The sequence below is a fragment of the Sus scrofa genome, chromosome 14, assembly GCF_054392235.1.
Source record: "Sus scrofa isolate SSC_HxYL_T2T_F1_AM1 chromosome 14, Sscrofa_HxYL_maternal_Yorkshire_Landrace_v2.0, whole genome shotgun sequence".
Taxonomy (NCBI): Eukaryota; Metazoa; Chordata; class Mammalia; order Artiodactyla; family Suidae; genus Sus; species Sus scrofa.
Window position 1 is genome coordinate 106,765,315 of NC_139396.1, and position 25,093 is coordinate 106,790,407.

General features: G+C 35.0%; 1 long non-coding RNA gene across 4 annotated transcripts in view; it reads right to left on the reverse strand.

The window, feature by feature from the left end:
- The window catches only part of LOC110256712 (uncharacterized), a 451,478-nt gene that overhangs the window by 152,212 nt on the left and 274,173 nt on the right, over positions 1-25,093 (reverse strand). For all 4 annotated transcript variants that reach the window (XR_014828205.1, XR_002338610.2, XR_014828204.1 and 1 more), the window contains one exon: positions 24,337-24,523. This is a non-coding gene — a long non-coding RNA (uncharacterized LOC110256712). The remainder of the gene's footprint in view (positions 1-24,336; positions 24,524-25,093) is intronic.

The window sequence follows — 25,093 nt, forward strand, 5'->3', positions numbered from 1 at the left end:
TCCCACCAGTGAAAAGCACAAGATACAGTACCCCTGCCAGGAGCCCTGTGAAGGCTCATGTTAGTGGCACACTTTCCACACCAAGGGAGCCAGGGGAGGCCCATTAACCCACATTCCAATCTGCAGGGCTACAGAGAGCACTCCTGCCAGCAGCAAAGCAGGGGGAGGGACTGCTAGAAACACACATCCGGCAGCTATAGAGAGAGCCTGTGAGCAACCATAGGGAGAAGCCCCCTGCCCCTGAGGTTTTAGAGAAAGAGCCCTAGAGTGGCCAAGCAAGGAGAATGTTGGCAGAACAGCAGCACTTGCCCCTAAATCTATAGAAAGCAGTCTCTAGAGCCCTACCCAGCAAAGAGGTACATATGAACTACTACCACCCCTGAGAACTCTAGGCCTGGGCACCTGCTTCAACATCTACATATTAACTGTCAAGGGGATGATAAACAGAAAGATAGGCACTATGAGACAACAAATAAGCAGCTTAAGACTGGAACAGTACAAAAACACAGAAAAACCACTAAATGAGGAGATAGTCAATTTACCTGAAAAAGAATTCAGTTATGATAGTAAATATTATCCAAGATCTTGGAAAAAGAATGGAGACATAGATTAAGAACTTAATAGAGATGTTTAACAAAGAGCTAGAGGATTTGAAGACCAAAATGAATAGTGCAATGGCTGAAATGAAAAATAACCTAGAAGGAACCAATACGAAGTTAACGGAGGCAAAAGAACAAATAAGCGGTGGAAAACAGAGTATGGAAATTACTGCTACAGAAAAGAATAAAGAAGAAAGAATGAAAAAAACTGAGGAGAGTCTAAGAGACATCTGGGACAACATTAAACTTACGAACATTTGCATCATAGGGGTTCCAGAAGGAGAAGAGAGAGAGAAAGCGCCAGAGAAAATACTTGAAGAGATTATAAACAAAAATTTTCCAAATATGGGAAAGGAAACACTCACTCAAGTGGAAGATGCACAAAATAACCCCCAGAAGAAATACAGTAAGACACATACAATTCAAAATGACAAAAATTACATTCAAGGACAAATATTAAGAGCCACAAGGGAGATGCAACAATTCACATATAAGGGAATTCCCTTAAGGATAACAGCTGATCTCTCAGTAGAAACTCTACAACCTAGAAAGGAGTGGCTAAATATATTTGAGGTGTTGAGGAGGAGGAACCTAAAACCAAGAATACTCTATCCAGCAAAGGTCTCATTCAGATTTGATGGGGAGATCAACAGCTTCACAGACAAGCAAAAGCTAAAAGAATTCAGCACCTCCAAAACCCAGCTCAACATCAACTACTAAAGGAACTTCTCTAAGCAGAAAAGGGAAATCCACAATTAGAAATAAGAATATTAAAAATGAAGAAGCTCACTGGTAAAGGCAAAGATAATTTAAAAGTAGGAAATCACCCATTGACAAATACGATATCTAAAGTAGCAAGCATGAGAGGAGAAGACAAATGCAGAATACTGAAAATGCAAAATGTATTTGAAATTAAGGAGACCAGCAAGATGAAACAATTCTGCACACATAACAATGGATATATCAAAATATAAGGGGAACCGCTAGTCAAATAACTATAATGAGCATACACATAAAAAAGAAAAACAAAGCCAAACATAACACTAAACATGGTCAACAAATTGCAATAAAAGACAACAAAAAGAGGACTGGGGAAAAAAAAAAAGACGCAAAATAGCAATCCAAAAAAATTAAGTAAATGACAATAAATATATACTTATCCATAATTACATTGAATATAAACAGATTAAATGCTCCAACTAAAAGAAAAAGACTAGCTGAATGGATTCAAAAGCAAGACCCGTATATATGCTGTCCACAAGAGACCCACTTCAGATCTAAGGACACATAAAGACAAAGTGAGTGGATGGAATAAAATATTATATGCAAATGAAATTATAGAAAAGCAGGAGTAGCAATACTCATTAGACAAAATAGATTTTCAAATAAAGAAGTTCGCAGGAGACAAAGATGGACATTACATAATGGTCAAAGGGTCAATACAACAAGAAGAAATAATAATTTTAAATATATACCCTCCCAACATAGGAGCAGCACAGTATATAAGGCAACTATTAACAGCCATTAAAGGTGAAATTGACAGTAACACAATAATAGTGGGAGGCTTTAACACCCCACTTATAGCAATGGAAAGATCATCTAGACAGAAAATCACCAAGGAAACACTGGCCTTAAATGATACACTAGACCAAACAGACTTAAATGATATATACAGAACTTTTCACCCCAAAACAGTGGAATATGCTTTCTTCTCAAGTGCACACAGAGCATTCTCCAGGATAGATTACATCTTGGGCCCCAGATCAAGCCTTGATAAATATAAAAAAATTGAAATTATTTCAAGCATTTTTTCTGATCACAATGCGATGAGACTAAAAAATAAACTAAAAGAAAAAAATAGCAAAAAAACACAAACTCTTGGAAGGTAAACAATGTGCTACTAAACAAACAATGGATCATTGAAGAAATCAAATAGGAAATTAAAAGATACATAGAGACAAATGACAATGAAGATACAACAATCCAAAATCTATGGGGCACAGCAAAAGCAGTAATGAAAGGGAAGTTTATAGCAATACAATCTTATCTCAGAAAAAAAAAATGCAAAAAAAAAAAACCTAACCTTACACCTTAAACATCTAGAGAAAGAACAAAGCTCAAAATTAGTAGAAGGAAAGAAAATCATAAAGATTAGAGCAGAAACTATCATAGAGACAAAAAAAAAAAAATGAGAAGATCAATGAAACCAAAAGTCGTTTATTTGAAAAGATCAAGAAAATTGATAAACTGTTAGCCAGACTCATCAAGAAAAAAAAGAGAGAGTTCAAACCAATAAAATTAGAAATGCAAAAGAAAGTTACAACTGATACTGCAGAAATACAAAGGATCATGAGAGATTACTATGAGCAACTGTATGCCAATAAAAGGGACAACCTAGAAGAAATGGACAGATTCTTACAAAGGTACAACCTACCAAGACTGAACCATGAAGAAATAGAAAATATGAATAGACCAATCACAAGCACTGAAATTGAAAGTGTGATGAAAAAACTTCCAGAGAAACAAAAGGCCAGAACCTGATGGCTTCACCAAACATTCAGAGAAGAGTTAACACCTCTTCTTCTGAAACTTTTTCACCAAATTGCAGAGGAAGGAACACTCTCAAGCTCATTCCATGAAGCTGCCATTACCCTGGTACCAAAACCAGACAAAGATACCACAAAAAAAAAAAAAAAAAGAAAGAAAGAAAATTACAGGCCATTAACACTGATGAACATAGATGCAAAAATCCTCAACAAAATATTAGCAAACCACATGCAAATATACATTAAAAAGATCACACACCATGATCAAGTAGGATTTATTCCAGGGATACAAGGATTTTGCGGTATTTACAAATCTATCAGTATGATACACCACATCAACAAACTGAAAAATAAAAACTATATGATAATCTTAATAGATGCAGAAAAAGCTTTTGACCAAATTCAACACCAATTCCTGATAAAAACTCTTCAGAGAGTGGACATAGAGGGGAAATACTTCAATATAACAAAAGCCATTTATGACAAACCCACAGGTTTTCAATGTTGAAAAATTAAAAGCATTTCCACTAAGATCAGGAACAAGGCAAGGATGTCCTCTTTCACCAATGTTATTCAACATAGTCTTAGAAGTCCTAGCCATGGCAATCAGAGAAGAAAAAGAAATTACAGGAATCCAAATTGGAAAAGAAGAACTAAAAGTATCACTATATGCAGATTACATGATTCTATACCTAGCTAATCCTAAAGACACTACCAGAAAATTATTAGAGCTCATCAATGAATTTGGTAAAGTCGCAGGACAAAAAGATCAATACACAGAAATCAATTGCATTTCTATATACTAACAATGAAAGATAAGAGAGAAAATAGGGAAGAAACCCAATTTACCATTGCATCAAAAAGAAAAAAACAAGGTATAGTACAATGTATGGTTCTGAATTTAATCTTAGATCAGAAAAAAAAAAAAAAACATTAGTAGTGTACTTGGTGAAATTTTTAATAAGGTTATGTTAGTCTGGCATCAATCTTAACTTCCTGATTTTGGTAAATGTATTATGTTTATGTAAAATGTTAATATTTGTTAATATTTTAGGAATACCGTTGATGTTACAGCAGAGTTTTAGTAATTTTTTGCAGCATTTTTGTATGTCTGAAATCTTTTCAAAATGAAAAGTTACATTTTAATAATTAAAATGCCAGAAAAAAATATTTTTATTAAACATTGGTCAGGAACCATTAGTTTATAACACAATGTTGGTTAGTGTGTAGGAAAACAAAAGCATTAATGTGTTATCTTTGGGGTAAAAACTGGTACAATCTCTATGGATTGCATCAAAATTTAAATTTCTATGGAATGCAAATCAAAATTTTAAATTCATATACCTTTTGACTCAGCATTTCTACATATGGGATCTTATCCTCCAGTTACAGTCACATATGCAAAATGGTAAAGTATACAAGATAATCACTGCAAAATCATTTATAATGGAAAAAAAACTACTGACCACATCATTTCCATCCATAGAGGACAGGCTGCTTCAAACACTAAAATTAAAAACTAAAAATTTGGAGTTCCTGTAGTGGCTCAGTGGTTAATGAATCCGACTGGGAACCATGAGGTTGTGGGTTTGATCCCTGACCTCTCTCAGTGGGTTAAGGATCCCGCGTTGCTGTGAGCTGTGGTGTAGGTTGCAGACATGGCTCGGATCCCGCATTGCTGTGGCTCTGGCATAGGCTGGCAGCTACAGCTCCCATTAGACCCCTAGCCTAGGAACCTCCATATGCCACAGGTGTGGCCGTAAAAAGACAAAAGACCGAGGGGAAAAAAAAAAAACCTAAAAAATTTTTCAATTGAATATTTTAAAAAATAAAAAATAAGGAAATAACTTCAAGCAATAATATTGGATAATATCTAAACATACATAGTCACATTGAAAAGGCAAAGTTCATAAAATATTATCATTTGTAACTACTCCTATATATATTTTTTTGAAAGGAAATGTAGGATTCATTGTTTGGATTGATAGTATGTTAAAGAGTTATGAGAGGAAGGTAGTTAAGAACCTAAGTGCCCAGGTTTCTAAGTTCCAATCCTATAAATCCTTGAGTGAATTAGAGTCAGCCCTCCCTATTCTTGGATGTGGACTCCACAGATATGGAGAAGCGATTGTGCTATGCCATTTGATCTAAGGAACAGAAGCACCTATGGATTTTGGTATCCACAGGGAGTCCTGGAACCAACTCCAGGCAAATACCAAGGTAGACTGTATTTGGTACAGAGCCTCAGTTTCCTCATCTGTGAAATGGGGAGTAATAATTGCCAACTAAAGGGTTGTGTTGAGGGTTAACAGAGGCAATTTATTTTAAAGGTTTTAGGACAGAACCTAGCACCTACAAACAGTTCAACAAGTGCTGTTTTTATCACCACTTTTAGAGAGAGGAAATTTGTTGAGTGTAATTCCAGGAAAAGACTTTCCCTGGATACATTTGTACAATTGAATTGTAAGCTCTGTGACTGTATTAGCTATTTAAATATAGATGGAATGAGAAAAAAAACATATTCAAAGAAAAAATAAAATATTATTATTCTAAGGAGAAAAATATCTCAAAGATCTCATACTTCATACCCAGTTACATACCCCTGATGATGTCAGTACAAATATCTATTGTTTGGAGATAAATTTATATACTCCATAATATCAATTTATTTCTGTCAATATTTATCACTTTATTAGTTTTATGTTTTCATTATAGTTATTATGACAAATTATTGTTATATTGTCTTAATTGATTTATCTAAATTTTAGACACATATTGTGTTCATTCAAAGCAAGATGCATTGCTATTTTTTTCTGTGATAAGCATTTTATTCCAAAATATTTGCCTTTATTTTCAAACTCTCAAAATATTTTTTATTAAATAAATATAAGATTGTCAATATTGTAGTTCCCATCATGGCTCAGTGGTTAACAAACCCAACTAGAATCCATGAGGATGTGGGTTTGATCCCTGGCTTCTCTCATTGGGTTAAGGATCTGGCGTTGCCATGGGCTGTGGTGTAGGTCACATATACAGCTCAGATCCCGTGTTGCTGTGGCTCTGGCATAGGCCGGAAGCTACAGCTCCAATTTGACCTCTAGCCTGGGAACCTCCATATGCCGCCGGTGAGGCCCTAAAAGACAAAAAAACGAAAAAAAAGTCAATATTCATGCTAGCTTAACCATATGGGCTTAATAAGTACATTAATGGTTTACAAGTAAGATACTGGCTCAAAATTTTATTAAAACTCTGTAATTTTAATTTAGAACCATATCCCCATATTACCTGCACAAACAAATTTCATGAAATTATTATCTTGTGAATAATTATCTAAGTGGAGAGAATTTGCCAAGTATGGCCTATGATAAAGTATGGCTTGATGTAATAAAATGCATTTAACTAATTTAGCTAAGTTAAAAAGCTTTATTATCCTTAATCTTTGATTCTAGAAAAGGAAAATGAAGCAGGAATTTCAATTTGCATAAAAAGCTATAAGAGTATTGCATATACTCATGGGGCTTTAATCTCATAAATTCTGTACTCTCTGCCAAGACCAACACTATCACTGAAAATTAATTTGATATCAAAAGCTCTAATTGTGTTGCAATTAAAACCCATCATTACCTCCCTTTTTAGGAAGGAAAAGTGTCCAAGGCCTTCTTGCCAAAGCTGAATTCTACAAGACTTTGTATTAAACTGAATACTACAGACATTTAATAAAATCTGAAAATAAGAATGGTAGCCCTAAGCAATATAACATGTCTTCTTAGTTGTATTTTAATATCTTCTCCTTGCTTAAGGATTATAATGCCACCAAATATGCCCCTATAATTTCACAGTAAGGAAAAAGAAAATATCATTCATAAACCCTTATCTCTTACACATAACATACATTGTTGCATGTTCAACATTTAATGCTCAAAATATTCATAAGATACAGGCATACCTTGGAGATATTTCAGGTTCAGTTTCAGACTACTGCAATAAAGGGATTACTGCAATAAAGAGAGTCACAAATTTTGTGCTTTCCTAGTGCACATAAAAGCTGTATTTATCCTAAATAGTAGACTATTAAGAGTGCAACAGAAACACTAAAAACAATAACAAAAAATACACATAGCTTAATTTAAAAATACTTTGTTAAAAAAAATGCTAACCATCATCAGAGCCTTCTGTGAGTGGAAATCTTTTTGCAACAATAACCTCAGGAATCAGTGATCACAGATCACTATAAGAAATATAATCATGAAAAAGTTTGAAATATTGGAAGAAGAATCAAAATGTGACACAAAGAGAGCAGATGATGTTGGAGAAAATGGGAGCTGATATAGACTTGCTTGATGCAGTGCTGCTGCAAATCTTCAATTTGTAAAAAACCCAGTAGCTGCAAAATGCAATAAAGCTAAGGGCCATAAAACAAGATATGCCTGTATAGAAACTGTTAACCTCATATACAAATAAGGAAACTGTCTAACAAGGAAATTATATAATCTAGGGGTTCCCATTGTGACTCAGTGGTAAAGAATCTGACTAGTAACCATGAGGATCCAGGTTTGAACCCTGGCCTCACTCAGTGGGTTAAGGATCCAGCATTGCCATGAGCTGTGTTGTAGGTTTCAGACATGGCTCAGATCTGGCGTTGCTGTGGCTGTGGTGTAGACCAGTGGCTACAGCTCTGATTTGACCCCTAGCCTGGGAACCTCCATATGACAAAAACAAAAAACAAAAAAAAGGAAAGAAATTATATAATCTAGACTAGGTTAGAAATATAACCCAAGTCTTCTATGACTGCATTTATGTGGTTTTCCCAGTTCTATTTGTTAACATCCTCTTTTTCCCCATATCTTTCCTCTATATGCCTCCTCAAAACTCAGTGATTTGATGTAAGTAGAGTTTAATTCTTTAGTTTAGAATAGTGATTTTCAAACTCTAGTGTGTTTATGAAACACATAGAGACCTTGTTAAAATGTAGGTTCTGACATGGTAGGGCTGAGTTCAGAAATTCTGCATTTCTATCAAGCTCTTGGGTGATGCCCATGGTGCTATTCCATGGACCACATGTTAAGTGGCAAAGCACTGGTTGCCTTCTCTCCTCCCCGTGGGACATTCCAGCTCTAAGCAAAAGCCTTATAAAACATCTGCCATGAAAACTGCTTTTCAAAAATTCATATTGCAGTCTCACCAGGTTGGTCAGTCTAAACCAATTCTAAACTTTTCTAATATTACGGGTGATAAAGCACACCAACATTCAAATATGTTTTGTCCTCCTCTGTTACACAACTAATGCATATTTGTTAACAATCAGAAAATAAAGACAGGCAAAATTAAAAAATAAACTATAAAATCTTTATCAGAAAAGTGTATTCAGAGAGAAAAGGACTCAGAAAAAGACTTTGATATATATTGTTCCACAATTATAATGACATATTGCTTAAATCAATGTGGAAATTATTTTTGTGTTAGTAAACAGACATCTATCTCAATCATAAAACAATTAGAGGATTTTTTTTTCCATGTAAGCCTACAACCTGTAAGTCACTTTCTTTGGACCTTAGTTTTCTCACTTGTTACTGAGTTGAACATGGTGAGCTGGAAACTACCATTATTTACATCTTTATCTCCATGTTCTGAATTGCTCCACATCAATGACTCTATCCCCAGTTCTCATGAGAATTCTTATTCTCAAGAATAATGTTAAGAAAATAGCAGATAAGCAATCTTTACCCATCTCAAAGGGTTAGACTGAAAGAAATCTGCACACAGCCCCAACCTGCATGTGAATCTCCAGAGTGTGAACAGGTGTGCAACATTTACCTGTCTCTACCTCTTGAGACCTCAGCAGCTAAAGATCAGCCATGCCTTGCAATGAAGAAAACATTTTGCTTGGCTTTACAAGGATTTTGCCAAAGGACATATAGAACATACAAGATACCATGATGGAATTTTAACTTTGGCAAAAATACTATTTCTGGGTATTGATGTTCTCTTTTTGAGATATTTAAATGGTATCCTGCATGTAAATAGAGAGCCTGCCATTTCATTTTCTGACAGACATTATTCTTAATAAGTATAATTAAACCCCACTTAATTAAAAAAAAATGCCACAGTCTCATGTGCATTTGCATGAAGCTAATAAAATTAACAATAGACAGGAAATTAACTCGAATTTGGGATGGGTGGGTGGGAACAGTTAGCTGAGCTGAGCTCTACCTCTGTCTACTGGATGGCTCTTATGATTCCAAGTATACATGGAAAGAAATTTAGTTTTCTGGAGTCTCATTTAAGAAGGCAGACTGTTTACCTATTTGTGTGTCTCTATAATAATAGTAATTTAGAGTCCCTCTCCATCAAACACATGACTGATGCCCTTACCTGCCAAATGAACACCAAGTGAATGCCCAAGTCAGGCTCCGTCTGGAATGACCTCCTAATAGGGCAGATTTTTATTGTTGCTAAAACACGTAGAGTTGCACTTTCAAGTTCCTCTACAGATATACCAATTGTTTTCTAAACTTGGAGATTTTGAATAAGAGAATTTTCTTTCATTCCTGCTTTCTTTCCTTTAATTTACTTGTTACTTAGTACTGAAATTTCTAAAACTTTCTGCCAAAGTTTGCAGATTTGCAAGACTAGAAATCATTTCTATTTCCTATCTAATCAGCATGAGAGGCAAAGTACATATTTCATGACAAAGTCGCCATATTCATGTTATAAAGCATCTTGTTTTCCCTTTGATAGTATTATACAAGAAGTCAGCAGGGCATACACAAGCCATGACCTCCATCTTTCTACGCTTTTCACTTTCAGGAAATGTAGCCTTTTGTTTCTTTAAGAGATGACCTCAATCACAGAAATATCAATTTCTGAATACGTCCACTGCAGTAGAATTTATGAGACTTCAACAGAAATACCATGCTTTTGTCTCTCTCACTCCCTCCAAATCACATCTTGCACAGGCCAAGTGAGGACCAACTCCTGACTCTGAAAACAGATTTCCAGTGTTCAAATCCCGGATATACAATGTATTAACTGTGTGATTTTTGGTAAATTATGTTATCTCCTCTGTGCCTCAATTTCCTCATCTTTAAAATGGAACTAATAATACCAACAACCTCAAAGGACTGGCTTGAGAACAATTAAGTTAATATATGCCAGTACTAGAAAATGCCTGGCTCATGACAAGCCAAATATTGGTATGTTTTCTATCCATGCTATTTTTATTATTTTATAAAAGAGAAATAAATTTTCATGAAGTTGGTTGTGATTTATTTTTTTTTATGTGTAGCAAAATTTAATCCTGAAAGTTTCCTCATTGCTACAAGTTTAGCTTCAACATTACTTCTCTGTGAACTCCTTCTAGATCCCAACAGATCAAATAAACTATTACTCTATTAAGCCCAAAGAGTATATCAAAATATTTCCATTAAAGCTCTTAGCAAAATAGCACTTTTTGTCTCTGTCTTTGCTTTTATTTTTTCACTTGACTCCAGCATGTATGCTATTGTTCCTTTGCAATAAATATCAGATTATTCTCTTTTGTAATCCTAGCACCCATTAGTATTTGGTTTCTTACTGATACTCGCAAATGTTCATTAAATGAACGAGTGTATAAATGAATACACAGAAATCCACGGTCATCAAAAACAGTACATCATTCCAGATAAATGTACACTCAACTTTCTTTAATTGCCTGCTACCTCTTTCCTTCTTTATCCTTGGGGTGGGGGAGGGCATTTTTTGTTGATTAGATGGCTCACTGCCTTAGATGTTGCTGCAGCAAATTTAACCAGAACAGCAGAGGAAGTCATGCAGAACTTGTCCATTATTGTGATAATTTCTTCTTGTAGCATCAGAACAGTGGTGACCCCAGACTTATGGTGTCTTACACGACGAGGATCACTGAGAAAGAAATTCTGAAAGCTGTCCCCTTGAGATATTTATTAGGGAGCAAAATTACACTATTAGGAGACAGGTCACCTTGTTCTGAGCCTTTGATTCTGGAACTAAACATCAAATATTGCTTGACTTATATTCCAAAATGAGTTTTTCTTTTTCTTTTTCTTGGCATATGGAAGATCCCAGGCTAGGGGTCAAATCAGAGCTATGGCTGCCTGCCTACACAGCATAGCCATAGCAACTTGGGATCCGAGCCTTGTCTTCGACCTACATCACAGCAACACTGGATCCCTGACCCACTGAGCTAGGCCAGGGATCAAACCTGCATCCCCATGGGTATTAGTTGGATTCATTTTCGAATGTCCCACAATGGAAACTCCTGAGCTTTATTAATTACATAAAGGAGGCATGTTTTATCATCTCTTATACTAACTACGGTCACACATGTCCTATCTTATTTCTTATTATAGTTGGCCCAGTTAGCACTGTTGGTGGACTTCAGCCCTATAATTTTGGACTTTTATTCTTCCTTAATACTAAAAACTGGAGAGCAGAATATTTACCTCTTTCTCTAAAATAATGAATGTGTATTTAAATGATGACATTACCTGAGGGGCCTAATGAATGCTGAAATGACGGCATATATGGCTTTCAAAATTAAAGCATAGCTATCCATAAATTGTTTTAGTGTGATCCAGGAGACATGAAGCTAAATTAATCTCATCTGGTATTCACCTTTGTGATGAGAGGACCTTGAGTAAAGGAATTTTGATGGCTTTTGGAGTCAGTGGTAGCTTTCTTTTTTGTTTTGTTTCTTTTTCCATCTCACTGAAGAACCAGGACAATGGCTCTCATGGAGAGGCTACAAAGTTAGCTGTATCTCTATCAAGATATTGGCAATGTGTAAGGAGAGGAGGTGAATAGGGGGTATTGAGAAGGGTGGAGTTTTGAGGTTGTGGGGTGGGGAAAATAGCTGGGAGGGATGATTTTTAATATTCACATAATGAGGAACATGTGTCCTCCCATGGTGCTTGGGACTCCTGATTTATTCTTAGTTTCACAAGAAGCTGTATATTTGATGGTCACCATTGGTTTCTATGATGATACTTCTCTAGTCAATTTGGTAGTTTGAAGCTTACTTTCTAGCAGAATCTTTCACAATGCTGAATGGCAAAAAAGGTCTTCTGAGTTTTTGCGTAACAGTTTTGTGTGTGTATGTGATATAAGCAATCTATACATCTTTATCAGATCAAATAAGAAGAAGTTTATTAAAGATAGGGCAATTGCAGGGTTGGTTCATTTGAAGACTCAACCAAAAGCAACTGTTCTCTTATTTCTACAAGCTGTGTTTGTTTGCTTGCTTATTTTTTAGATTCCACGTATGAAAGATCATGTGGTATTTGCCTTTCTTGGTCTGACTTATTTCAATTAGCATAATACCCTCAAGGTCTATCTATATTGTCGCAAATGTCAAGATATCTTTCTTTTTATGTCTGGATAATATTCTATTGTTTATATATGCACAATTTCTTTATCCAATCATCCACTGATGAACATTTAGTTTGTTTCCATATATTGGTTATTGAAAATAATGCTTCAGTGAATATGAGGGGCATGTATCTTTGAGTTAGTATTTTTGCTTTATTTGGATAAATACCCCTAAGTAGAGTTGCTGGATCATATGGTAGTTCTATTTCTAGTTTTTTAAAGAATTTCTGTACTGATCTCCATAGTTGCTGCACCAATTTACATTTTTACCAATGGAGCACAAGAATTCCCTTTTTTTCACACCCTTGCCAACACATGTCATTTCTAGTCTTTTTGATAATAGCCATTCTAATAGGTATAAGGTGATATTTTATGGGTTTTGTTATTTCTGTATGATTACTGATGCATAGCATATTTACATGTACCTGTTGGCCACCTGTATGTCTTCTTTGGAAAAATGTGTATTCAGATTTTCTGCCCATTTTCAATAAGGGTGTTTGGAATCTTTCCTATTGAGTTGAGTTCTTTACACACTTTGGATATTAGCCTCTTATCAGATATGTAATTTGGAAATATTTTCTCCGATTCAGGAGGTTTCCTTTTCATTTTTCTGATGGTTTCTTTTGCTGACATTAATCTACTTTGAGTTAATGTTTAATCTACCTTGAGTTAATTGGGCATGTGGCTGTCCAGTTTTCCCAGCACTACTTATTGAAGATAATGTCCCTTTTACACATTCTTGGCCCCTTGGTTATAAATTAATTGACCATTTATGCGTGGTTTTGTTTCTCAGTTATTTATCCTGTTCCATTGATCCATGTGTCTGTTTTTATGCCAATACCATGCTATTTTAATTACTATACTTTTGTAATGAAGTTTGAAATCAAGGACTGTGATATCTCTAGTCTTTTTCTTTCTCAAGAGTGCTTTATTTAGGGTTTTTCATGATTCCATACAAATTTTAGGATTATTTGTTCTATTTCTGTGGAAAATGCCATTGGGATTTTTGATAAAGATTATTTTATTAATGTCTTCTAGTTTTCAGTATCAAGTATGTTGTCTCCTTGGTTAAATTTATTCCCAGGTATTTTAATGTTTTGATGCAATTTTAAGTGGCATTGTTTTAATTTCTATAATTGTTCATTATTAGGGTATAGAAAAGCAATTGATTTTTTTGTATTGACTGTGAATCCCACAACTTTATTGAATTCATTTATTAGTTCCAATAGTTTTTTTTTTAAATGGAGTCTTAAGGGTTTTCTACAAATAATGTTACCTGCAAATAGTGATAGTTTTACCTTTTCCTTTCCAATTGGATGCCATTTATTCATTTAGTTATATCTAATTGCTCTGGCTAGGAATTTCAATACTCTATTGAATAAAAGTAGCAAGACTGGGCATCCTTATCCTGTTCCTGATCTTAGAGGAAAAGATTTCATCTTTTCACTATTATGATGTTAGCTGTGGGTTTGTCATATATAGTCTTTACTATGTTGATATACATTCCCTCTATACCCATTTTGCTGGGAGTTTTTTTTTTTTTTTAAATCAAAAATAGATGTAGAATTTTGTCAAATGCTTTATCTGTGTCTATTGAGATAACCATACACCTTTTTTCATTATTGTGGTGTATCACACTGAACGATTTACAGATGCTAAACCATCTTAGAGCCCTGGAATAAATTTCACTGGGTCATGGTATCTGATACTTTTAATATATTGCTAAACTCAGTTTGAAAATATTTTATTAAGACTTTTGGCATCTATGTTCATCAAGGATATTAGCCTATAATTTTCTTTTTTTGTATTATCCTTGCCTGGTTTTGGTATTAGGGTAATCCTGGCCTCATAAAATGAATTGGAAGCAATCCTCCTTTTTTTTTTTTCCTGGAAGAGTTTAAAAGGGCTTGTCCTTCATTCTTTTTTGAACAATTGGCAGAATTCACCAGTGAAGCCTTCTGGCCCTGAAGATTTATTTGTTGTGAGGTTTTTGACTACTGATTCAATCTCTTTACCAGTAATTAGTCTATTTGGGATTTCTGTCTATTCATGATTTAGTCCCAGTAAGTTGTACATTTCTAGGAATTTATCAATTTCTTTTAAATAGTTGCAATTTGTTAAAGTATAATTGTAAACAGTAGCCTCTCATGATCCTTTTCATTTCTCTGGTATCATTGTAATATCTCTTCTTTCATTTCTAATTTTATTTGAGTCTTCTGTTTATTTCATGGTGAGTCTAACTAAAGGTTTTTCAAGTTTAAGAACCATCTTTTCATCTCACTGAACTTTTATTGTTTCTTTAGTCTTCATTTATTTCTACTCAAATCTTTCTTTTGCTCTACTAACTTTTGGCTTTGTTATTTTTTCTAGTTGCTTGAGGTGTAAAGGTAGGTTATCTGAGACTTTCTTATTTCTTGAAGTAGGCGTTTATTGCTATGACATTCCTTCTCAGAACTTCTTTTGCTGCATCTCAACTTTTGGTATATCTCCGTTTTATTTGTCACAAGGTATTTTTTTTTTTTTATTTCTCTTTTGCTTTCTTCTTTGACACATTGGTTGCTCAGTAGCATATTGTTTAATCACATAATTTAAAATTTTCCAGTTTTCTTTGTGTAATTAATTTCTAGTTTTATACCATTAGGGTTGGACAATATGCTTGATATAATTTCAATCTTAAATTTATTAAGATGTGTTTTGTGGCCTAACATATGATCTATCTTGAAATGTTCCACATGCACTTGAGAAGAATATTCATTCTGTTGCTTTTGGATGAAATGTACATATTTAACTCCATCTGATCTGATATATTGTTGAAGGCCAATGTTTCCTTACTGATTTTACGTCTGGATGATCTGTCTATTGATGTTAATGGGGTATTAAAGTCCCCTATTTTTCTTTTTCTTTTTTTTTTTTTTGGCCACACAATGGCATGAATAAGTTCCCAAGCCAGAGATTGAACCTGTGCCACAGCAGCAACCTGAACTGCTGCAGTGATAACACAAGTTCCTTAACCTGCTGCACCACAAGGGAATTCCTGTCCCCTGCTATTATTGCATTGTTATTCCTCCCTTTTGTTAATATTTGCTTTATATATTTCAGTGCTTCTAAGTTGAGTGCCTAAGTATTTTCAAATGTTACACCTTACTGATGAATGATCATTATATAATGCCCTCCTTTGTCTCTCATTATTATCATAACATTAAAATTTATCTTGTGGAATATATGTAGCTATTCCACCTTTCTTTTGGTATTTATTTTCATCAAATATCTCTTTCCATTAACTACTACTACTTCTTCTCCTTCTTAATCAATGCAGCCACTCTCTATCATTTGATTAGATAATTTAGTCCACTTATATTTAAATTAAGTATTGATAGGTGTATGCTCATTGCCATTTTGTTAATTGCTTTCTGACTATTTTTGTAGTTCCTCTCTGTTCCTTTCTCTCTTCTCTCTTCCTTTAAGGTTTTATGACTTTTTTTTAAGTGGTATGCTTACATTCCTGTTTCTTTAGTGTGTTTACTATAGATTTTGGCTTTGAGGTTTATCATGAGGCTTACATAGAACATATATCCATAACAGTCTATTTTAAGTTGATAATAACTTAAGTTTGATCCCATTGTAAAGCTCAACATTATTCTCCTCTGCCTAGGATTTTATATTTAATGTCACATTTTACATCTTTTTATCTAGTGTACCCTTTAATTATTATAATAATGATTTTAACTACTTTTGCCTTTTAACTCTCATACTAGATTTATAAGTGATTAATCCACTATCTTTAATGTATATATTTTCCCAATGATATTATTCTTTCATATATGTAAAATAACATTATTTTCCCTTTTATCCTAAAAATAGAAAGTTAATCTTTATTACACCTTTATTCTTACATATCTTAAACATATTATTCTATTTTCTTCTGGCATAAAACATTGTTGAAAATTCTTTTAGTAAGCTAGTTTTATTTCACTGATGTGTCAGAGCTATGTTTCCCATACAGAAAAGGATTATTTTTAAATTTAAACTTTCATAGTATAAGACTTCTAGTTTCCAGTTCAGCGTTAAAGACGATTTTAAGTCACCACTCTGTCTTAACAAAACTGAACAGACTGAAAGAATCAATAGGTCTTATCTCTCAGAGAAGGAAGGTCATGGGGCAAATCACTACTTTAAAAACTGGAGAGATAGACAGACACAAAGAATCACAACTTACTCAAGCAGAAACCTACAAGTAGAAACCTCTTCAGTAACCAATGCCAGGTAGGAAAACATAAACTGTAACTGATGAATTGAAAGCAGCTTAGTGTGGACAAGTCTTGGTATTAAAAGCTCCAGGGGGACCCTGTCACTGGGGTCTCTGACACTTCTGTCAGTTTGGAAATATGCTAGAGTATTCTTTCTTCTTAATAAGGCCTGTCCTCAAGAGAATCTATTTTACCTGATCCTAACTTGCTTGGGTTTTATTAGAGTCTAGCCTTCACTAAGGGAAGGCAAATACCCTCTTCTAGCCTCTTCTAGCCATCCTCTCCCACCTAATATGGAAAATAAAAACTAAGAAGCACCAGTAATAATGTTCACAGTCCAGGGGCACAAGCTCACCAAAAGATTGAGACCTACTATAGGATTATAGAATACTACTCCCACACACACATCTTTCTTCCAAACCACTAATGGCCTAATTATTGGAGTTGCTTTCATTCAGTACATTATCTCTGAATCACAACCAAAAATTATAAGGCCTACTAAAAAGAAAACAAAACACTGTTTAAAGAATCTGAACACATATGAGAACTAGAGTCAGGCCAGAATTTAAAGCAATTATGATTGATATACCCAGGGCTCCAATAGGAAAAAAAGAGCCTACAGAACAGTAGGATAATATATGCAGAGATATAAAAATTCTAAGAAACAATAAAAATTAAATGCTAAAGATAAAGAATACTGTAGCAGAAATGAAGAATGTCTTTGATGGGCTCATTAGTGGATTGGACATGTCTGAGGAAGGAATTTATGAGCTTGAAGATATAGCAATAGAAACTTTCATAACTGAAAAGCACAGAGAAAAATGACACACACACACACACACACAAAAACCCAAAACAAAAAACCAGAATATCAAGGACTATCCAACAACTAAAAAGGCATAACAAACATAATGGGATGAGAAGGAAACAGAGAAAAGTACCAAAGCAACATCTGAAGCAATAATGACTGAGATTTCCCCAAATTAACATCAGCCATGAAACCACAGAACCAGGAAGCTCAGGAACACCAGGCAGGATAAATGCAACAAAACAGAACAAAACAAAACCCCAAAACTATACCTAGGTGATATGCATTGATATATATTCAAACTTCAGAAAATCAAAGATTAACAAAAAATCCTGAAAGAAGCCAGAGGATAAAAGCACTTTGCCTATAGAGAAACAAGATAAGAATTACACCCAAATTCTCCCTAGAAACTGTGCACAAAAGAGGAGAGTGGAGTACAATATTTGAAGAGTTGAGAACAAAACCTACCAACATGATAGCTTAGTGTGGACAAGTCTTGGTATTAAAAGCTCCAGGGGAACCCTGTCACTGGGGTCTCTGACACCAACATGGTGTTATGTACCTTGCAAAAATGTCCTTCAAAAATGAAGGGAAAATAAAGACATTCAGACAAACAAAATTAGGGAGAATTTGTTGCCAGTAGATTTGTTTTGTAGGAAATATTAGAAGAAAATTTTTAAAGAGAAAGAAATGATATAAGCCAGAAATTCAGCTACACAAAGAAAAAGGAAGAGCATCAAAAAAAGTTTAATTGAAGGTAAAATCTTTTTCTCATTCATAACTAATCTAAAAGATAATAGTTTGTTCAAAGTAATAATAGCTGGGTTTATAAACACCAGATAATACACTTTCATTTGAATTTATATTAACCACATATCCCAACATATGCTGAAATTACAGAGATGTTACTCTGGTAGCATTTTTCCTAGAATGCTTAACAAAACTAAGTCCAGAAAAAAACTCTTTGGAGGCACTTACTAAATTCTTGCTGATGGATTAACTGATGATGCCCTGTACTGTACAGTACTCTATAGTTTGCGCTTAACTCTCACCTATTGTTTACTATTTTTAATTCCCATCCAAGACAATAGTGAATTAGATATTTTATAGATAAGAAAATTGAGGCTCAGAGAAGATCGAGGATGATCCATGTGGGGTTTTTTTTGTTTCTGCTATTCCATAATTTCTGAATGAATAATTAAAAAAACAAAAAAACTGGAAACTCATCTCTTTTTACCCTGGCTTAAATAATGTGCTTCAAGTGTAGCATCATTTTCATAAATGCATTTATCTCTGCTTACATTCCCCACATACATATTTTATTATTTTTAATGATTCTTTCCCTAATAAGGATGCCTTCTAAGAAATATATCCAAGGGTTTTCTTCTTGCAGTTAATGTACTATAGAAAGCTAATGATGATTGATCACCTGACACTTGCTAACTACTCTGCTAAATTCACTCACACAATGTTTTATTTGATAGCCACATCAACTCTGTTATACTTTTAACGAACTAACCCTCCTTATTTTATAGGTTGAAGAAGTTAAATTACTTTCCTGAGGTCACATAATTAATTAGGGAGCCAGAATTCAAAGCCAGATTGGAGTTCAAATTAATGTGGCTTCATATGAAAAGCAAAGAGCTTACTCTTTGCATTGAAATGCAATGTAGGCATTTTACCATACTCCATATACCCAATGTCTTCCTATTAAAATTTTTCTTTTGGGGTTTGTTTCTTTTATGACTTGTGCAGGTTGAATAGATTTTTAAAAACACCAATATCTTTTTACTACCACAGAATGTTTTTAATCATCATATGAGATATATAGAATACTTAAATATACTAAGTATTCAAATGTTTGGCTTTGAAATAGCAACTCCTTTCCCCTGACAATGATTTAAAGCCCTTATTTTTCAAGTGGTGCTCTTTAAGAATATAAGTGGTGCACATTTATATCCTAGCCAGCTCTGAAACATTACCATGTTGGTATTCTGGGAATCAAAGAACAAGTTTTTCAGGGAGAAATTTTATAGAACATCACTTGGTATTTCAGAGGGTAGAACAGAATGTGAATATGTGACTGAGTCCAGTGAGTTCCAGAGAAGGGGCCATCTGAATGTAAAAAGCAAGAGCCAAGTCATTCAGAGAGGGACAGAGGAAAATAAGGTCCCTAGCTCAGGGGCTATACAGGGACTATATAGGAAGCTGCATGTAACAAGGTAAAACCATGAAGACAGTTGTGAAAACTGTTCCTTCGGAAAGGAAATGGAGATCTTACTTTCCTTTCTCCTTAGTTTTCTCCAGGACAAATGGCCAGATAGACACAGTGTGGTCAAGGATAGGTCAAGAGAATTGAAATACTTACTGTCACATGTTTGATATGATTTAAGTTGACTCATAAAAGCTTAGAAAAAATTTTAAGAGTCAAGGCTGAACTATAGGATTTTAACTGAAATTCAGTCTGATCCAGGGTCATTGGAATCAAAATAAAATTCAAATAAGGAGGACATGATTTGAAATCTATGGGCCATCGGGCGGGAGTCTGGCGACCTCACAGAATCATTACTCAACACTGAATAAACAGATGTGGGGAACAGAGCAGAGCAAACTGGAAGTTAGAGTTTGTTTATAGAAAGTAATACAGATAATTCTAAAAGTTATGTGGATTTAGGTGTTTCTCATGGGAAAAGTGAGATTGAGGAAGACACCTAAAACAATCTTTATCAAATTTCTTAATATGGGACTATTATTTTTTGATTATTCGTCCAACTCCAAATAAGAACACTAACATCTCAAAAGCATAAGTTTAAGGTAAAGTGACCTGTGCATAGATGGCATAGGTGCTTAAATATTAGAGTTAGGATGTGATAATACACCAGCTTGGAGGGGATGGTAGGCAGCAATTTTTTATTTTTATTTTTTTTGCTTTTTAGGGCCACACATATGGCATATGGAAGTTCCAAGGCTAGGGGTCAAATAGGAGCTGTAGCTGCCATCCTATGCCACAGTCACAGCAACCTGGGATCTGAACCGCATCTGCAACCTACAGCACAGGTCAGGGCAACACCGAATCCCTGACCCACTAAGTGAGGCCATGGATCGAATCCACATCCTCCTGGATACTAGTCAGATGTATTTCTGCTGTGCCACAATGGGTACTCTAGACTTGAGTAGAACAATTTGGAAGGTCTCTGCATAATGGTCAGGGCAGCAAAAAGTTTCTAGATTACTTGGTATTATATCCTCTCTAAAGTGAATTGACAGTTATCCACCTAAATAGTCTCCCTTAACCCAACTTCTGAATGCCAATGATTCACCTGAGAGCATAGGACATGAACCAAAAACCAGGAAATGAATAAAAGAAGAAAAAATCATGTACTACAAAAGCTGTCTGAGAAATATAAATGAGCAAAAGTCCAGCAAACACAGCAGCCAGTGGTAATTAGGAGAGCTCTGGGGAGACCTGAGGATCACTGGTGAAAAATGTCAACAATATTAATGATGTGTTTGAGATGGAACCCTGATCTCACTGCCCTGCTGGATCCTATAATCAGTTAGATCTCCAACAAATATTTACTACTGTAAAATGTGGGGGCAGGCTTTGTGCTCAATACTAGGGTACAATAATGAAAAAAAAAAAGACAATATTTACTCTCAGGGAGTCACAATCTATTAAGGAATATGCACAAGTAAATGCAGAATCATTGTCCGATTCATTCCCGGAAAATTATAGGGTTCTCCAAACCAGTCAGAAGAGTTTCAACTCCACCCTCTGGGGACGGGCAAAGATGGAGGACAAAAAGACCAAGAGAAGAGGACTGCAGTGAGCAGATAGTCTCAATATAGAAAGGTAGCTACTACTCTAATTGTCTGGCATGAACCTCAAGCAACAGAGAATATTTCTTTGCATAATGTAAAGATAGATGTGATCAGAAAAATACCACAGTGGACCAAGGTGCCAGTCTCACTTCATTACTCTGAGTTATTTCAGGAGTGCGACATGCATGTGCTCTATTGGAGAGAGCAGGAGAAGAATGGTACCTCCCATAGAAGAGCTCTTCTAAAAACACAGGGTTAGAGGGACAATTCTATGAAGAGACCAAAACACAAGAGGGTAAGTGTGCCGCACAATGGTAGGTTCCAGGTTCAAAGGCAATGAGTCAAACAGTTGGATGAGAAGAAAGAATTATGGAGAATGACAAAGCTGAGGTAATCAGAAAGAGTATTTGAACCAAAATAGTTTTGAATGGGACCATTAAACAAGAGTAATGACCATCAGACTGATCACAGGTTAGCTAATAAAAATTTTCTAAATGCATTAGCTCCTGCTTGCTCTTGGAGTATAGGACTTTCACTTCTCTGAAAGAAGTCATCTGTACCCTGAGGGCACTGTGCCTCTGAGAGGACACAATCCTGGTGGCAGGCTAGCATGTTATAAACTTTGGAGGCTGCTTATAAGTTGTACAAACTAAATGTTTCTCATAAAGTGTTTTCTGAGACATGGCACTTGGACCCCTGATTAATTTACCTTCAAGAGCCACTCCCTCCACATAAAACTGAGAGCAATGGGAAAGAAAATTGCATGGAAAGATAATTTATACACATTTAAATAGGCTAACTGTTCTAACCAGTTTCTTTTCACTCCCTTCCTCATTACATTTTTTGGGAGAGTATTTCAAGCTTGACTTCCATATAAAGTTTTTGAGTTCCTTCTATATTCTTTCTTTTTCCCCAGAAAAACAATTTAAATGGTATTTCTTGAGCATCTGTTATGTACATAACAGACATGATGTGAAACATTACAGATGTAATCATGAATCAGCCATAATTCCTGATTATGGAACTCACAGTTTGGCATGAGAGAAGTAGAAAGGAACTATTTTACTATAATATGATAATTGTGCATTGATTCTATGAGAATACATATTTATCCACTCATCCATCCAATAGGCATTCAACACACATTTACTGCTCCATCCTGTGCCAGGTCCTGGTCATCCATTAAGAGTGAACAGAAGAAATACTGACCCAGCCTTCGAGGACCTGATTTTCTAACTAATTAGGATCTTCTCTAATGGATGAGGTAGTGCCTTGGGTACTCCACACAGTATAGATGACTTGTTAAATCACTTTACAAGCACAGCAAGCTTCATATTGGGTAGACGGATAAAACACACTCAACGTGGGTAACAGATACTACATAACTTGGAGACACAATAATTCATGGAACATTTGAGGATGGACAGAAACTACATAAAATATAACTATAACAGCTGACTGTGAAGTGAGTCCACATTATGCTTGTTCTGTGGAAAGTTTAGCAGGAGCTCTATGAGCAAAAACAATTATGAAAAAAACAAAATTGGGAAGTACTAGTTACATAAAAATTGAATAGATTTATTTACTGCAGAATTTCTGCCTTTAATATTGAGAAGCAAACATACATCCCAGAGAAGACTATAGCTTACACAATTAATGGATTATTTGACTAGAAAGTAGCTTTTATATAAAACATTTTTCAGGGCTATACCTTTGAAAATGATGTGCCGAGATCAGCATGGAGCTGCTGATGGAGACAGTTAGGTTTATTTGTATTGCCTATGAGCCTTTTGCAGCATGATTCAGTTTGGATTCTACTGACTAGACAGGTGTGGAGGAAGAACACAATAAATTTCCACGTTTTTAATTTTTCTTTTAAGTAAACTAGTTTACTTTTTTTTAAATGTTTAATTCTGAAAGATGCAGTATAAAGAAGTGTATAGGAGATAATATACCAGATATGCACGTCCTTTCATTTGAAATGTATTAGCTCTTAGTATTTTGACATATTTGCTTTAGATCGTATTTTAAAGTTAATTATATCAGAAAATATAAATTTCAAAAATGATTTTGAGTACAAACAAAAATCAAGTTGCAGATGTATTCTATGGTGCCATAAAGTTTAAATACCTGCAAAAATGACTCTACAATGTTTGTGGACTCATAAGTATATGCTAAAACACAGAAGCATTCATGGGAATTGTAAACACTGAATTAAAGATTATGCAGTTCTCTAGAGATAACAGGAGGGAAGTGTTTTCAACTATGACTACAATATTTAACTTCTCAATGAAAATAAAAATAGTATATGAAACAAATAAGAAATAATTTTAAATTATAAAGCTGGTGATGATTATCTTAGATCCATTTCCCTGGTAATTGAATTTAAGACTGTTTTGTAGACACTTGAGAACAACCCTTAAAAGAAATGAAGAAAGAAGGACTGGGGAGGGAAAAATGAATTGGAATTCAGTTAAAACAGGAGTACCATCTGATCCCACAGAGATGACTAAAGCTGGGATGATGCTTCAGAGATTTCAGAAATTGAGTCAAGCGTGTTGAGTGTTGAGGTCTTTGCCTTGACCAGTGATAGGGTTTCAGCTGACCTTGGGGAAGAGGCGAAAAGTTTGGGCAAGGCAACTTGCTTCAGCTGAGAGCAATTCAGTCCATAGCTCTAGCCCTCAGCTGTGAGGGACTGTGCACTGCTTTGGTCCTAAAAGGTGAATCTGTTTAGCATTCACTACAGTGATGTGTTTTGTGCCATTACTGTCTATGTGTATGTTTAAAACATTTCATGTTTTCAAAGCTCAGCCTTAAAAAGAGAAAAACAATACTCCCATCTCTAGTGAACAGTACTTCCAGGAGATTTCCCCCAACACACACACAGCCTACAACATAAGTTCTAGGTATAGGGCACGTCACATACTTACTATTTTGCTTTATGTTTTCTCTAGTTTTTGGCAACTGGAGAGTCTCTTCTCTCTCCTGCTGGTTTTGGAATTCCTTGTCACGTGTTTTTTAAAAGTACAATTTACTCAGCATATTCAGGTTTGTGTAACAGCATAACTTAGTTGGCCTTCTTGCTGGAACATGATCGCTATCCCTGAAGTGTCGATTCTGAAGAAAAAAAAAAAATCAAGGTAATTCCATTATTGGAATATAGTACTCTTTCTTAATCATCTAAATTTCCCTTCCTCTGCCCCAGTATAAAAAGCTTCAATTCCATACAAAATTATGTCTTTTTGTCTTTTTTGTGTTCAGTACCATAACTTCCATTAAGGGACGTATACTCACTAAATCACAGTCTGCAAACTATGGTCTAAGGGACAAATCAGGACTGCTGTTTTTGTCACACAGCAATGCTCATTCATTTACATATTATCTATAGTAGCTTTGCCCTGTCATGGCAGGGTTGACAGCTGAGATATAAACTGTATAGCCTACAAAGCCTGAATTAATTACTCTCTGGCCCTTTAGAGAAAATGTTTGCCAACCTGCTTTAAAAGCAGCAGCCATTCTTACATTTTGCTTTTAGAAAATCTGTATGCAGTGAACACAGCAGTGGACAGGGGCTAACACATTTGGCCACTTGACCTTTCTTTACTGTTTTTCAAATGGAAACTAAAAAAATGTATGAATGCCTGTTGCCAGGGCAGTACCTCTTTGCATCTCTGTAAGAAAAATCCT